Source organism: Triturus cristatus, chromosome 8, assembly GCF_964204655.1.
Source record: "Triturus cristatus chromosome 8, aTriCri1.1, whole genome shotgun sequence".
NCBI lineage: Eukaryota > Metazoa > Chordata > Amphibia > Caudata > Salamandridae > Triturus > Triturus cristatus.
Window position 1 is genome coordinate 615460273 of NC_140591.1, and position 14226 is coordinate 615474498.

General features: G+C 48.8%; 1 long non-coding RNA gene across 1 annotated transcript in view; it reads right to left on the reverse strand.

The window, feature by feature from the left end:
• The window catches only part of LOC146802487 (uncharacterized), a 106514-nt gene that overhangs the window by 1842 nt on the left and 90446 nt on the right, over positions 1 to 14226 (reverse strand). Inside the window, exon 4 of the long non-coding RNA XR_014967757.1 lies at positions 1385 to 1487. This is a non-coding gene — a long non-coding RNA (uncharacterized LOC146802487). The remainder of the gene's footprint in view (positions 1 to 1384; positions 1488 to 14226) is intronic.

Genomic DNA, 14226 nt, shown 5'->3' on the forward strand with positions numbered 1-14226 from the left:
TCACGTGAAAATGTAAGGATCCATAAGTTCAAAGTGATGAGATGGGGGAAGATCTACTATCAATCATCGGTTCTTCTTATTTGGACAGTGAACTGCTTTCTTTTGTGTTTTAAGGCAGTGTCTCTGAGAGCCTTAATTTATCCATAAATTGACAAGACTTGAGATTTTTTATGTAGGATAGACCCTTCAAAAATGAACTCAAATGTATCTGAAACAAATATCAGTCTAACTGGTCTTTACGAAGAGAACCATTAACACTAGTTATGTTTCAGTGGTAGACTTCTGAGATTAACCAGGACTGTACTTTGAGAGGGAAAACCGACACTAGTTGAGGTATGAGATCTGCAGCAGAATTAAGTTTCAACGAGATGTAGTATGACCGGGGTTGATGTCTTTAGGCATCAGTCAGGGTTTTCCAAATGAATTTCTTGTCATTGATCATTCGCATGAATTAAGAGCTAGAACTTTAGAAAAGGCATGATGAGTAGGATACGGGTATCATTAATAAAAGGGTCTTGTCTCAAGACATGACTTTATATCACTTTTATTAAACCTAGCCACTCCGGCAGTACAAAAGTGGTTGTAAACTTGTGTGGCCCCTTCTGAAAACAACACTTAATGCAGATTCAAAGTTAGTGCCCACTGAAAGTAGTGTGTATACTTTCCCCATTTGCTTGGTTTGTGGTTTCATTTAAATGAGGGAATGTCTCTGCCATACAACAGACACATGGGCAAAAAGGCTCCGGAAAGAAGCACCAACTATATCACACAGAGGAAACGACTCATGTCACAGCCCGTTTAGGGGGCTACTTGGGAACACATGGGTTACTTCCCCAAGTGCAGTGTTTGTGTCAGTTTGCCTCTTAATGTCCCGGTGTAGTCTTACCATCAGTCCTGAAAACTGAACATTAAGTACATCCCTTGAGCACCTGACTCTCAGGGTAGAGGGGCGAGCAGTCTAAGGTTTACTCAGGGGTAGTGGTGAGGGATTAGACACTCAGTAACACACAATACAGCTCTTGATATATCGATTTCGCCAAAAAATACTTTCATCTATACACAACTCAATACTACACAAAAAAGGCACAGCGATATGGGACTACTTTAAACAACCCCTGGAAAATATAGAGGCAGGTGCCCAATATTTTGCCTTCAGTGCACTGATGGCAAAACTGGAAGGGCCAGGTCTCCCCAATTTCTCTCTAAGACTCAGACAGGATGTCGCCTAAGGTTTCCTACACTGGTTTCTTTAGTTAACAAAGTCAGCCACCGGTTGCAGTGCGAATCAAGCCCAGTCTCTCCTGAGGTACATCTGCCGTTGGCAGACTGGTCAAAACTCAAACAAATGCCCCACCCAAATGAACAGAAAGCCAACGCTACTAGCCTTTCATATTGATGAAGACTGCAATTCTGGATGCCCCGGCGTCTCAGTCAGAATGAGGAGGGAGTTCAATGGTCGCAACATGCATTTGCAAAAGCTGGCATAGCTGTGGAACAAAGTGGGGAAAACGGAGGTCATTGTTAAGGTAAAAGTATTGCACAATGCATCACAGAGCAATGAGGGACGCTCAGGAACATGGATGACTCTCTTAGTAGAAGGGCTGACCACTACAGATGTTGGGTAACGCAGTCCACACTGGCAATCAATCAGATTCCCCACACCAGGCAGAAGAGCAGAGGTAACCTCAAAGCACAGCTGAGGCAGCAGGGAACATGCACACTACAGGCAGGGAGCAGGAGCTCACCAAGTCTCTTGTAGCACTGCTTTCCCCCTAGGCACCACACTGTTGATATCACTCGTTTTTTTTTTTTAAGCCCTCTTCTCTGGGCAGTCCCTACACCACCAAGCTCCCGCTGGGTTCTCCTCTGGACAATCTCCACCTACGAAGCAACCTCCAGTGAGCGTCTCTCCACAAGGCGGGCTCCGCATCCAAGCCAGATGCTCAACTCTTGCAGAACGATGCAGACTTACGAATTGATGTCCGTTCACCTGACAGGGAAGCTAGCTAACAGCGATACCAGCTCTTGATGTCGGACATTTCTCTAATGTGGTGCTTGGTGTGATCTAGCAATGGTCACTGGAACACTAGGATTTCCGCCATCTTTTTATATCCTATTTCTAGACAGGATGTGTGAAATCGACATGCAAAATCTTTATCCCTATGTGTCAGCACAAAAGAGGGAATGGGGCTGTAACCTGCTCAGAGAGACCGAAAACACAGGCATCACATGAAGGGAAGCCTTCACACTCAATATTCATCAGCCTTTAGGGTGCAACACCTCTTAGGGAAGAAAAAAAGGAAGTGGCAAGAGATCTGGCCCTGCACTTCTGAACACTCTGCTGTCTCCAGTCCCCCTACATCACCTATCAAACCAAAGGGGTTAAAACCTGAAAAAAGCAAAGACTAAGTCCTGACAAAATGTACGAGTTACTTACCTTCGGTAACTATGTATCTGGTAGAGACGATTCTAGCCGCAGATTCCTTCGCGTAGAATTATCCCCAGGCGTGAGACGGGACCAGGAAAACTTTTTTTTTTTTGCCCAGCATCCGCCTAGGCGTCGTCCGCGTACGTGACATCACCAAGGTCACATAAGTCCCACCCCGGCGCGCCTACGTCAGTTTTCTTCAGAGAACTTTTCCGCGCCACAAAGCGGAGCCAGCAGACAAAACTGAGAGTATAGGAACAGTGTGCAAAAGAGCAGAAAAAGGAATGGTGAAGAACACCACCATAAAGAGCAGTGCCCGGCACTGCAGTACCCAAAGGCAGGGAAAGAATAAAGAACAGATCAGCAACCCTGCTAGTAAAGAGACAGCCCCCCCTCTCCCCCAGGAGACAAGGGACATATGTAAAAATGTTACGATAACATGCAACAGGACTACAACCCCAACCAAAGACAAGGAAGGGGAACCAGTCAGGGACACACAGGGAACGACAAAACTCCAAGACATCCCCATCACAGAGTGCGACAACCCCCAATAGGAACAAGGGCAGAGGCAAAGCCAAAAGACCCCAACCTCAAGGATTGCAAAGAGCCAGAAGTACCAACAAAACTATTCTCCCATGTGACAACGGGGAGGAAAAAGGGACATCTAGTCATAACAAAAGAGTATGCCTTGTAAACAATGAATGTAGAGCACGACAGGAGATTCCAAATTGGATCTTTATAAAGCCCTCACTCACCAACCTGGTTGGTGACATGCTTCATCATTGGGCCCCACCAGGAGAGGCCGAGTGCCACCCTGGTGTGCTACAATGCCAGAATTACTGCGGAGCTGGTTATTTGTGTGTAGTGAATAGTGAAGGAGTGAATGTTAAAAGTATCGCGATTGTGTCAAAAAACTATTTTATTAGAGGCCAATTGGACACAGTAAAAACAAGGTGTGGGACGAAAAGCTGAATAAATTGTTCAGAAGAGTCTGCTCAGGAAGTGGTCAACATGTTTCTGCCTCTGTGTTGTAATTTTAACGGGCATTCTTCAGGACCATTAAGTGCAAAACCCCGGTGGTATGGCCGCGCTAAGGCCCACCCTAACCTGAGGTTCTAAGTGTAAAAAAAGATAAAAAGTGTAAAAATATATACACGTGTCATCTGGTATCCCTCGTACGTGGGAGGAACAGAGTTTAGTCTGGTTGGACATAACATGCACAGACATACATAAAAAGAAAGAGACAAACATAGTCGTTAGCCGTGATTCAATCCGTAACTCACAGTTGAACATACAGATACGGGTGCTCTACGCAGTGCACATAAGCAGTACCATTTATCAGTAGGTGCTGCTTTTGAGGAACAATGTGCACTACAGATGTTAAGTCAAAATCAATTCGTCGAAAGAATCTCACACAAAGGGTTTAAATGATGTTTTATATAAAGCTCAGAGGTGTGCATGTCATTAGTGTTTCAAAACTGACGCCCAGGGAATGTTATCATTTAACCCTTTGTTATGAGTGCCCAGCCGGTACACCCACCTTTGTTCTTTTTCAAAAAGGATTTCTTGGGTGTTGCGTTGTGTTTGCACATGTTCGATGACTGTCCATCTGTGATCATTAGCAGTGTGATTATGCTGTATAAAGTGTTCACTTAGTTTAGTGGTAATTCTACCACAGCGGATGTTGCTACGATGTTCACCAACTCGTAATTTTACTTTACATGTCGTGATGCCCAAATAGCGTAACCCACACGGACATGTTATCAAATAAACCACATTGGTGGAGTTACAGTTGGTGTGGACTCGCTGTGTCCACGTCTTGCTCTGAAAAAGGGACAGTCTGACAGAAAGAGGGAAAGAATGTACTCATAGAAGACACAGCCACCCACAGGGAAGCGAGTGCAGAAGACCAAATCACAAGCCCTCGCAGAACGGGGAGGAAGGGTGTGCCCTGAAGGAATCTGCAGCTAGAATCGTCTCTACCAGATACATCGTTACCGAAGGTAAGTAACTCGTACATCTGATAGAGACTACTAGCCGCAGATTCCTTCACGTAGAATAGATACCCTAGCCATACCCAAGGGGAAGGAGGGTCTGCGAGAGGACCCCACCCACCTGGGCACAACAGAGGGCCGCACGGGGGCCAAATCCAAAAACAGGATGAAGAGCCCTGTCCCCCAGGCAAAGGGAAACCCCCTCCAGCAGGAGGCCACCAACCCCAAAAAAAGGGGGGGGGCAGGAAAAGAAGATAGCCTGTCCTCACTCAGCAGAGGAAGCAAGGCAAGGCGCGAAGAGGACAAACACCCCACGCCCACTTGAGGCAACAAAACCTCCGCCCAAGGCCAAGGAAAGGAAAGGAGCACCAAAGGAGAAGAGCAATCTAGAGACTCCAAGGAGAAGAGGCAGAGCAAAGGCAGTCCCAGACAGGACGGTGCCGGCAGCAAGAAGCAGGCAGGAGCCGAAAAGGGGAACTCAAGGTCACCCAGGAGGAATAGTCCAATGCCCCGCAGGGACAAACTCCGCCTGCAAGAGGGTCCAGAAGTCAGAGACCATCCCCCCCACAGGGAGAAGAGGCAGAACCGAGTGCAAGGCCCACTGGAAGCAGCGGAGAAGGCAGGATGATAGTCCCACTAAAGCCCCAAGAAGACACAATGGTGCAGAAAGAACAAGAGGGCGGCACTGGCAAGCTCCGCCAGACGCCAGGGACACCACAGAACAAACACTCAAAGCAAAAAGGCGAAGAAGGTTGCATCCGCAACATACTATAACGCCACAAAGAGCAGAAGCCGGCATGCGACCACAGCTCCCCAGCCCATACCAGGGCTATACAACAGCCAACCCTGCCCCACATAGGGCATGTCATATCCGAAGACATGCGAACCTCTTAGGAAGAAACTTCCGCAGCAGAGGACAACAAAAAAGCCCGCAGCAGGCCTATCAAGCAGCCAGAGGGGAAACGTAGAAGGCCCAATCTTGGGCCCAGCATGGTGTAAAAAACCCAAAGGAAAAACACACAGTCAAAAAGGGGGTGGCCCGCAGCCAACAGAACCACAGCCTCAGCAAGGACGACTCGGGTGGCCATGAAGAACACAGAACAGACAACCGGGGCGACCCACCCCAACGGAAGAACAGCTCCAAGAACCAGATCACCACGCAGGTCACTGAGGAGGAGAAGGAGGAGGGGGAGGAGGAGGAGGGGGAGGAGGAGGAGGACGAAGCCCCGCCAAGAACCTCTGGATGGCCGAGTCAGCAGGCGCATGGAACAAAAGAGCACCATCGAAGGGGAGGTCCACCAGCCGTTCTCGAACATTCTCCGGGAACACACTGTCCCGAAGCCAGGCATGGCGATGAAGGGCAACCGAAGAAGCCATGGCATGACCCAGCACCTCCGAGATGTCCAGAGCGGAGCGAAGGATAAATGCCGCCAGCTCCCAACCATCCAAGACAGTGTCTCAAATCCACACAGGCACCCTTCTGAGAAGCGACAGACATAAGGGACTCTGCTGAGTCACACAAGCAAGAAGTGGACCTAGCCAAAACACACTGTGTTAAGGGCCCGCAGAGCCGCACTGGTCAAGGCAAACATATTGCGCCCCCAGGAGTCCAGCCATCAGGCCTCCCGTGATGGGGGAGACAACAGCAGCGGCAAAGCAGGAAAGGCAGACTGCAAAAGGGGGCCTCTGGTTGAAGGGTGAAGAGAAAGGCACACCGGATCACGTGGTGCTGGATGATGGCGGTGCAGAAGGTGCTGGGGCACCGGGTTCCCTGTGGCGGGACGGCCCCAAGTCCCCAAAAGAGAAGAGTGGAGTGAACCCTCGAAGGGAAGCAACAGTTCCCTACCACCAGAGCCCTGATGGATAACCTCCAGAAGATGATCTGCGGGAAAATGGGTAGCTGAATCACCCATGCGCAAAATTCCCACAGCCGTGGAAACAGCACGGGCGATTGCCGCACCCGCCTCCGTAGGGCCACGCGGAGGAGAAAGCAGCTCTTCGTTAGGTGACGGCTGCAAGCTAAGGCGGCCATCCCCCAAGCCAACCGGAGGAAGGAAGGAAGAGGGACCGAGGAGTGGGGGACCTGCAGCTCCTCCGGCGAAGACCGCGGTAGTGGAGACGGCGAGGAGCCACCTTTAGACGACATCGGGAGAAAAAGCCACGACACTGCGGCTCATCTCCGGCGAGGATGACACCAGCAACTGCCGAACCTCTGGAGAAGAGGAGGCGTCCGAAGACGAGTCAACAACCCGACATCTGCCCGGCGCCGTAGAGTCCGCAACCCGGGGCGACCTCCGACACAGCACACGGCGCAGGAGACCGAAGCCGGGCCGGAGCCAGGGCGCTGTCCCGGCCTCCGATGAGGCAAAAGCCTGCGTGGAGGGACGAGACCCCCGCCAGCCGCAACCCGTGACAGGGCGAGATGGGCCCTCCGCCGACCCCTGTGGCGCCGCCAGGGCCAGCAGCCGCCGGTGCCGTAGCGGCGTCACCTCGGCCTCGGACAAGGCCGCCGCCTGTCCTGTGGACCGAGAGGGGCTCGGGGGTGCGACCCTAGCCCCGGCGACCTCCCGCAACACCACAAGGACTCCCGCGGGACTTTGCAGCGAAGCAGAGGCGCCATGGTCTGAAGGAGGGGCCCCCAAAGGGCCGCACCCCAACTGCACCACATCCTCCGAGTTTGGACACTGCAAGGGATCCGCTGACGTCCCAGGGGGGGAAGGAGGAGAGGCCAGCGAGGCCTGCAAAGCTACCACATATGTCTCCATCTGGGCTCTGGTCGCCCCCACGTCAGGAAACTGCGGATAAGGGGATGACACGCGGGCCGCATCAGCCGTGGAGAGCCCACGCCCCCGACAGGCCGGAACCCGACCCACGGGGACAAACTGTGACACTTACCAACAGGTGAGCGGCGCTCTTGCGACCTGGGAGAAGAGCGGAGTCGGCAAGGGAAGCCGCTGGTCCGAGAACCCTCCGCAGGGGCCGGGCGAGATGACGGGGCCGACCTGGACACACGAGCCGAAAGAAGTTTCATCCGGCACTCCCGCTGGGATTTCAGCTTCATCTGCTGGCACGCCTCACAATCAGTGGAGTCGTGGTGCTCCCCCAAACACCACATACAGATGGGGTGAGGATCCGTCGCTGACATGAGGCGGCCACACGACGAACAAGTTTTAAAGCCGGAAGGCATTCGTACACTGTTCCCACACAGGCCCAGAGCACAAACCGGATCCGTGTTGCACGCGGAAAAGGAAAAACCTGACGTAGACGCGCTGGGGTGGGACTTCTGTGACCTCGCTGACATCACGTACGCGGACGACGCCTGGGTGGAGTCGCGTGATGCCATCCCCCCGGCGAGCAGGGATGCTGGGCAAAAAAAAAAGTGTTCCGGGTCCAGTCTCACGCCAGGGGATAATTCTAAGTGAAGGAATCTAGTAGTCTCTATCAGATGCTATTTATTCCTACACTTCTACAGACCGCTGTCGCCAGGCATCTCACACCCTAGAGTCTAAATCAACGCAAAAGCTCCAGGAACACTAGCAATAAATATCGCTGGTCTGGCAGCCTACCTCCATTTTGTACATCATCTCTACCATGGTGATCTTTAAAATGGATTCCACTATGCACACAATCATTCATTACATTGATGCTCCTGAAACATCCTGCTATGCACCTACATCACATACATGCTGCATACACAAACAATGGATGCAGTTAAGGAAACTGTTGTAAAAGACTGAACAAACAATTTACATAGACGCGGCCAGTAAGTCACTCGTCCTCAACATGCTACATGAAAACTGGCCCTGCAGCTCATAGCTCAATGCTGTAGCTACCACGGCTAATGCAGTGCAATCAGGCAAGCTGACAAAAGCCATGCTCACGATGGCTCTCTCTCTTTGGGCTGCAATACCAATATAATAATAATTTAGCAGACCTCAGTGCAAAGGCATGATAGTTGTGCGCTTTTAGGCCAAAAGCGGATCACAAATACTAGAAACCTGTGTTGTGAGTACTTCAGGGGAGGTGTGCGAGCTCGCAAAATCATGCAGAGGCCCCTTCCCATCCCAACAGCTCACAAAATAGGGTGCCCTGCCAGAGAGCAGAAATAGTCATGGATTGTGGGTGTGGTTATTACAATCCTCTGAGATAAGGGGCAAGAGCTAACTAGTCCCAAGCCAAATGGCAGGGCGCTTGGGTGGCTGCTGTGACACCAACAATGCCGGCAGGAATAGGCTGTTGGGGTCTGTCCACAAGCTAGTCATAACAACAGAAGAGTGTGCCTTGAAACAAAATATGTAGAGCACGACAGGAGCAACCACATTTGGTTCTTTATAAAGCCCTCACTCACCAACCTGGTTGGTGACATGCTTCATCATTGGGCCCCACCAGGAGAGGCCGAGTGCCACCCTGGTGTGCTGCAACGCCAGAATTACTGCTGAGCTGGTTTTTCGTGTGTGGTGAATAGTGAAAAGGTGAAAGTTAAAAGTATCACGATTGTGTCCAGAAAAAAAGTATTATTAAAGGCCAATCGGACACAGTAAAAACAAAGTGTGGGACCACAAGCTAAATAGATTGTTCAGCAGAGTCCGCTTAAGAGGTGGTCAACATGGTTCTGCCTATGTGTTGTAATTTTAACGGGTATTCTTCAGGACCATAAGGTGTAAACTCCGGCGGTATGGGCGCGCTAAGGCCCACGCTAACTTGAGGTTATAAGTGTAAAAAAGATAAAAAGTGTCTAAACATTATTTTAACACGTGTCATCTGGTATCTCTCGTGCGTGAGAGGAACAGAGTTTATTCTGGTTGTACATAACATACACAGACATACATACAAACAAAGAAAAAGACAAACATAGTCGTTAGCCGTAATTCATTCCGTAAAATCCAGTTGAATAAACAGATACTAATGCTCTACACAGTGCACAAATAAGCAGTAACACTAATCAGGACGTGCTGCTTTTAGGAAATAATGTGCACTAAAGAAGGTAAACCAAAATCAATTTGGTGAAGGAATCTCACAGCAGAGTCAATGAATCTATATGCCCATCGTGAGTGGTATCGATAAACAAACTGGAGTGAGAAACGCTATGCGTAAAGCTTTTAAACATAGCGCAATCGGGCATAGGATGCTTGATAGAGAAAATGAAGCGAAATCTCACTTAAGACGCAGCCATCTTGGGAGGGGGGTGATAGCAACAATGGCACACCCTAGAGAATTAGAAGGGAAAGAAAACAAAAATTAGAAAGAAATCGATTAATAGAGAACAACCTAAATGCCGAGTTACTTATCTTAGCTGGCGAGAAAGAAGGACTCACGCCTGCAGTGCATAACACCCGCTTGGTGCATTCAAGTACCCTCATGTACCGGACCCCGATGACAAAGTGAAGGGGAGACAGGCAAGTATATGAAGACATGTTTCCGAAGGCTTGCCAGGGGGCGGGGTCACGTCCCGAGTGGCGTGGTCACGTGTGCGCTGAAAGGCGTCACACACTATCTCCCAATCAGGAGTCAGGAGGCTCTAGAGGCCGGAGGTTGGACGAATCAGAATATATAGGACAATGAATCTGACAGTCATGGAAATGAAGCGCTGGGAATGCGCGTAGAGAAAAAAAGGTTGTGTGAGCATCAAAGTGGGAAACTTTATTAAGCCATAGCGGTCAGCACGGAGGCAGAAACAAGTTCGTTCTGCTAGATGTCTCCGCAGTTGGCACATGGAGAAACACATTTGTGAGTGACCTTGCATGGGGTAAATGTAAAATAAAATAAAATAGGATAAAAAACGGAACAGAAGACCGAGCAAAAAAAAAGGAAGTATGGGACACAAGCACCTACTGCTACACCGTCTGAAAGAGAACAAGGCCCACATTAGGGTAGGTTTTTTGATTGAACGCACCACTATGAGGGCTACAGGCTCCCTTAGTGGTTGGTACGGCCACCTGCAGAGAACTGTGACAGCTGTGTGTTTATATTCACTGTCCAGAGTATATGCGCCAATTGAGAGAATCCATGCATGCACTGCAAACAATGCTTTTTTTCAAGTAATGGACACACTGCTGCTAATTAGACAATGTCTAAATGCCAAATTTAATTTTGAGAAGGTAAGCATTGTTTGCCCAAGTGTGATGAACGTATTCCAGTCAAGTCAAAAATGTCGGCGTTGAAGAATGGTGAATATCACTGAGGAGAATACCCTTCGAAATAATGAAACAAAAACTACGGACTCGATAGCAAGTCCTGGTCCGAGCAATTAGAAAACAACATCTTCAGACAACTTCTCATCTATAGTGTAAGTTAGTCACTTTATGTCTACTTTGACCAGGAGGAAAAAGGAAGATCATAGGAAGTCAAGAAAGGACTAAGAGAAAAAGTTTTTTTTTAAATAAGGTGTTTGGAAGGAGGGGAAAGAAAGTGCAGAGGTGAAAAAAAAAGCAAGAGCCAGAAAACATAGTACAAGGGAAAGCGAACTCCAAAGTTTTTCAGATTATAATGGATAAGAGACAAGTAGGTGAAAGAAGAAAAGAGTGGATTCGGCCTATAAAGAATAAAATACAAAAATTAGAAATAAGGCATTTGTCAATGCATTTACATTAGGGAGTGAACTGGACAAACGATGCACTTTAAATGGTCAATGAAAAAGGCCAGTCTAGGAATTTAGCAGGCCAAATTTATCAGCATTACAGAAAACCATTAAGCGTTAATAAATACCTTTTATGACCACTCATGCCTTTGCACTAGCAACAAATCTGCGGTTAGAGCATCCACCATAAAGAGCGTACACGAAGGTTAAGTAACTAGTCCTTCTGATGGATTCTTTTAACCACACATTCTCACCTTTAGGATATGTACCAACGCAGTACCTTCCAATCTGGAGTGTCTATGGAGTGGACTCGCACCAAAATATCTTGCAGAACCGAGCAAGGAAAATGTCCTTCCCGGCAGACGTGGATATCAAGGCAGTACTGCTTTGTGACCGTGTGCTGTGACCCTTAAGTCTCAAATATCCCAGAAAGGTACTCTGTGCCAACAGACTGATAGCAGCCTTAGGCTTGGTTGAATGGGATCTTTTGGAGGCTGCCTTTTGGCCGATAAGTAACAGGTCTTAATGCAGAAGGCAATCCACCTCTATAGAGTCCTGTTTTGCACAACCATCCTTTTTTCACCTCAGAGAAAGCTGATCGTCCCTCTTGAATCCCCCCCCCCCCCCCCCCCGAGTTTTATATAGCGCGAACTTGACCTGAAGGTATCGGGTATCAGAGCGCTTTACATGAGCACTAGTTGAGTTACATAAGGACGCATTCATTTTTGTTAGGCACGGGGAGATAAAGTGATTTGCCCAGAATCACAGAATGTTGAGCGTCCTTGCCGAGACTAACCCCGGTTCCCCAGATTTGAGGCTGACCACTCTAGCCCTTAGGCCACATCCTCTCCCCATCTTGTCCTTGATATGGTCAATGTAAAAGCTGAAAGCTCTTTGGAGGTCCAATTAATATAGCATTTTCGATATTATGGAAGGTTGAGACAAGGCAAAAAACACTGGGAGCGTGATGGATTGCCCAGCACAGAAAGGAGTCACATATTCAGCAAGGTGGTCACCCAAGTCATGCCCTGGTTTGCCAGGTAGAAAAGGTAGGATAGGGAGGTTGTAAGGTAGAGCCTAGATTTTGCGTATGTGAAAAGGTGATGTAATTGCAATGAGGAAGACTGCATTTAAGGTCAAAGATGTAATAAACAGCTGTGCATCAGCTCAAAGGAAGTACACATGAGAAGACTTTTGGTCCGAAAAATACAAAATGCAGTAAGACTTGACAAATACCTTCACTGCTGCCCACTGCAAGGCCTTACTGGGCCAAAGACAAACCAGAAAACGCCTACAACTCGGACTTGCATAAGGTCTCTTTTGAAGACTCCACACCAGGCCACAAATTTGTCCCAGAGCCCACTATTAAGTGGAGTTCATAGCTGGCCACCTGCCAGTAATGATGACATCTACAACCTCAAGTTGTAGATCAAATGCAGTCAAACTGCAGCCGCTCAATGTCCATGCATGAAAGTGTAGACTGCGCAGGTTCGAGTACCAAACTCTGCCCAGCTTCTGTGGCAGAAGATCCTCACAGAGTGGCAACCTGTTTCGGTGGACAGAAACTCATACCCAAAACCGCCAGGTATCATGCTTTCCTAGCCCAATGCAAAATCAATAGGATGACCTGGGCCCGGTTGTTCCTGATCTTCAGAACTCAGGCAGGAGAAGCAATGGTGGGAAGGCATAAAGCAGTGCTGGCTTCCATTCCAGCGGCAATGCATCTCCTAATTAGAGATTTTGCAGGAACTCTAATGCCAAAGTTTTGACAATGTCTATTTTCAACGGTGGCAAAAATATATAGTCAGGGTTCCCCCAGATGGTTCAGGATCAGGGATATGCATTGATGTTCCAAACAACTAACTTGGGGTGCAGAATCTTTTAGCACAGGAACCCACTCTGCCCTGCTTGTTGCAGTACCACATGATGGTGGTGTGGACTGTGAAAACCTGTGCCAGCATTCCCTTAATGGACAGCCGGAAGGCCTACAGTGGCAAATAGCCTACAACTTAAACGGACTGATATTGAGCCGGACCGCTGCTGGAAACCACAGTTCTCTGATCTCCACCTCCTCCAAAATGACCTCCACTAAACCCAGCAGTGACACTTCTGTTACCACCATCCACTCTGGGTCTGGAAAGGAGAGGGGTCTGCGCTGGTCCAATTGAGTTGGGAAGCCTCCACTGCAGATCATACATGGTTACCTCCGAAACATATCTGACTGGTTGCCTTGGTGCCGGGCATACTGAGACTATAGAATCCACTGCAGAGCCCACATGTCATCTGGTTTGACTGAAAAGGAGGATGCAGGTAGCTAGGAGGCCAAGAAGCCGCAGGACTGCTCTAACCTAGATCCAGGGCCGAGGCTGAAACATCAGGATCTTAGCCCAAATGTCCAGGACTCGTTGCGACGGACGGAAGGGCCTGAACTGAACCACATCCTTGAGCATGAAACCCAGTGAAGACAGAGGTTTACTGTTGCCTGGAGGTGGTCTGCCACTAAATGTGGCATGCCCATTTTTAACTATCAGACATCAAGATAGGAGATCACTAATATCTATGACCTTCAAAGATGTGTTACAACCACCGCCATCACTTCTGTGAACACCCGAGGAGCACTGATCAAGGCAGAGGGGAGCATAGCAAATTGAAAATGTTCCTGCCCTATCTTGAACCTGAGATAATGTCTGGAGGACTGGTATATAAAAATATGCATCCTGCAGGTCCAAGGACACCATCCAGTTGCACAGATCCAGGGCTGACCGAACCTGTGTCAGTGTGAGCATTTAAAATGTGTCCTTCTCTGGGAAGGTATTCATAGGGTGAACATTCAAGATTGGCCTAAGCACTTCATTCTTCTGCACTAGGCAAAAGCACAAGTAACAGCCTGTTCCCCATTTCAGTACCCATAACCCTCTTGATGGCTCCTTTCATAGCTAAGTTTGTACATCCTGCATTAGAATGGAATGGTCCACCTCAGAGAGCTAGTCTGGTGTGGGAGGGAGGTGGGCTAGGGTAGAAAGAAATGGTGGGGCATAACCATGTTGAATAAACTGAAGGACCTATCTGTAGGATGTGATGGAGCTCCACCCTGGGAGAAAATACTAGATTTTTGCTCTGAAATTACGGTTGAACACTGTTAAAGGCGAGCTAAATTGGCTTGGCCACTATAGCTACACGGGCAAGGAACTGGGAACACTGATATTCCGGATGACCTGCTCACTGCC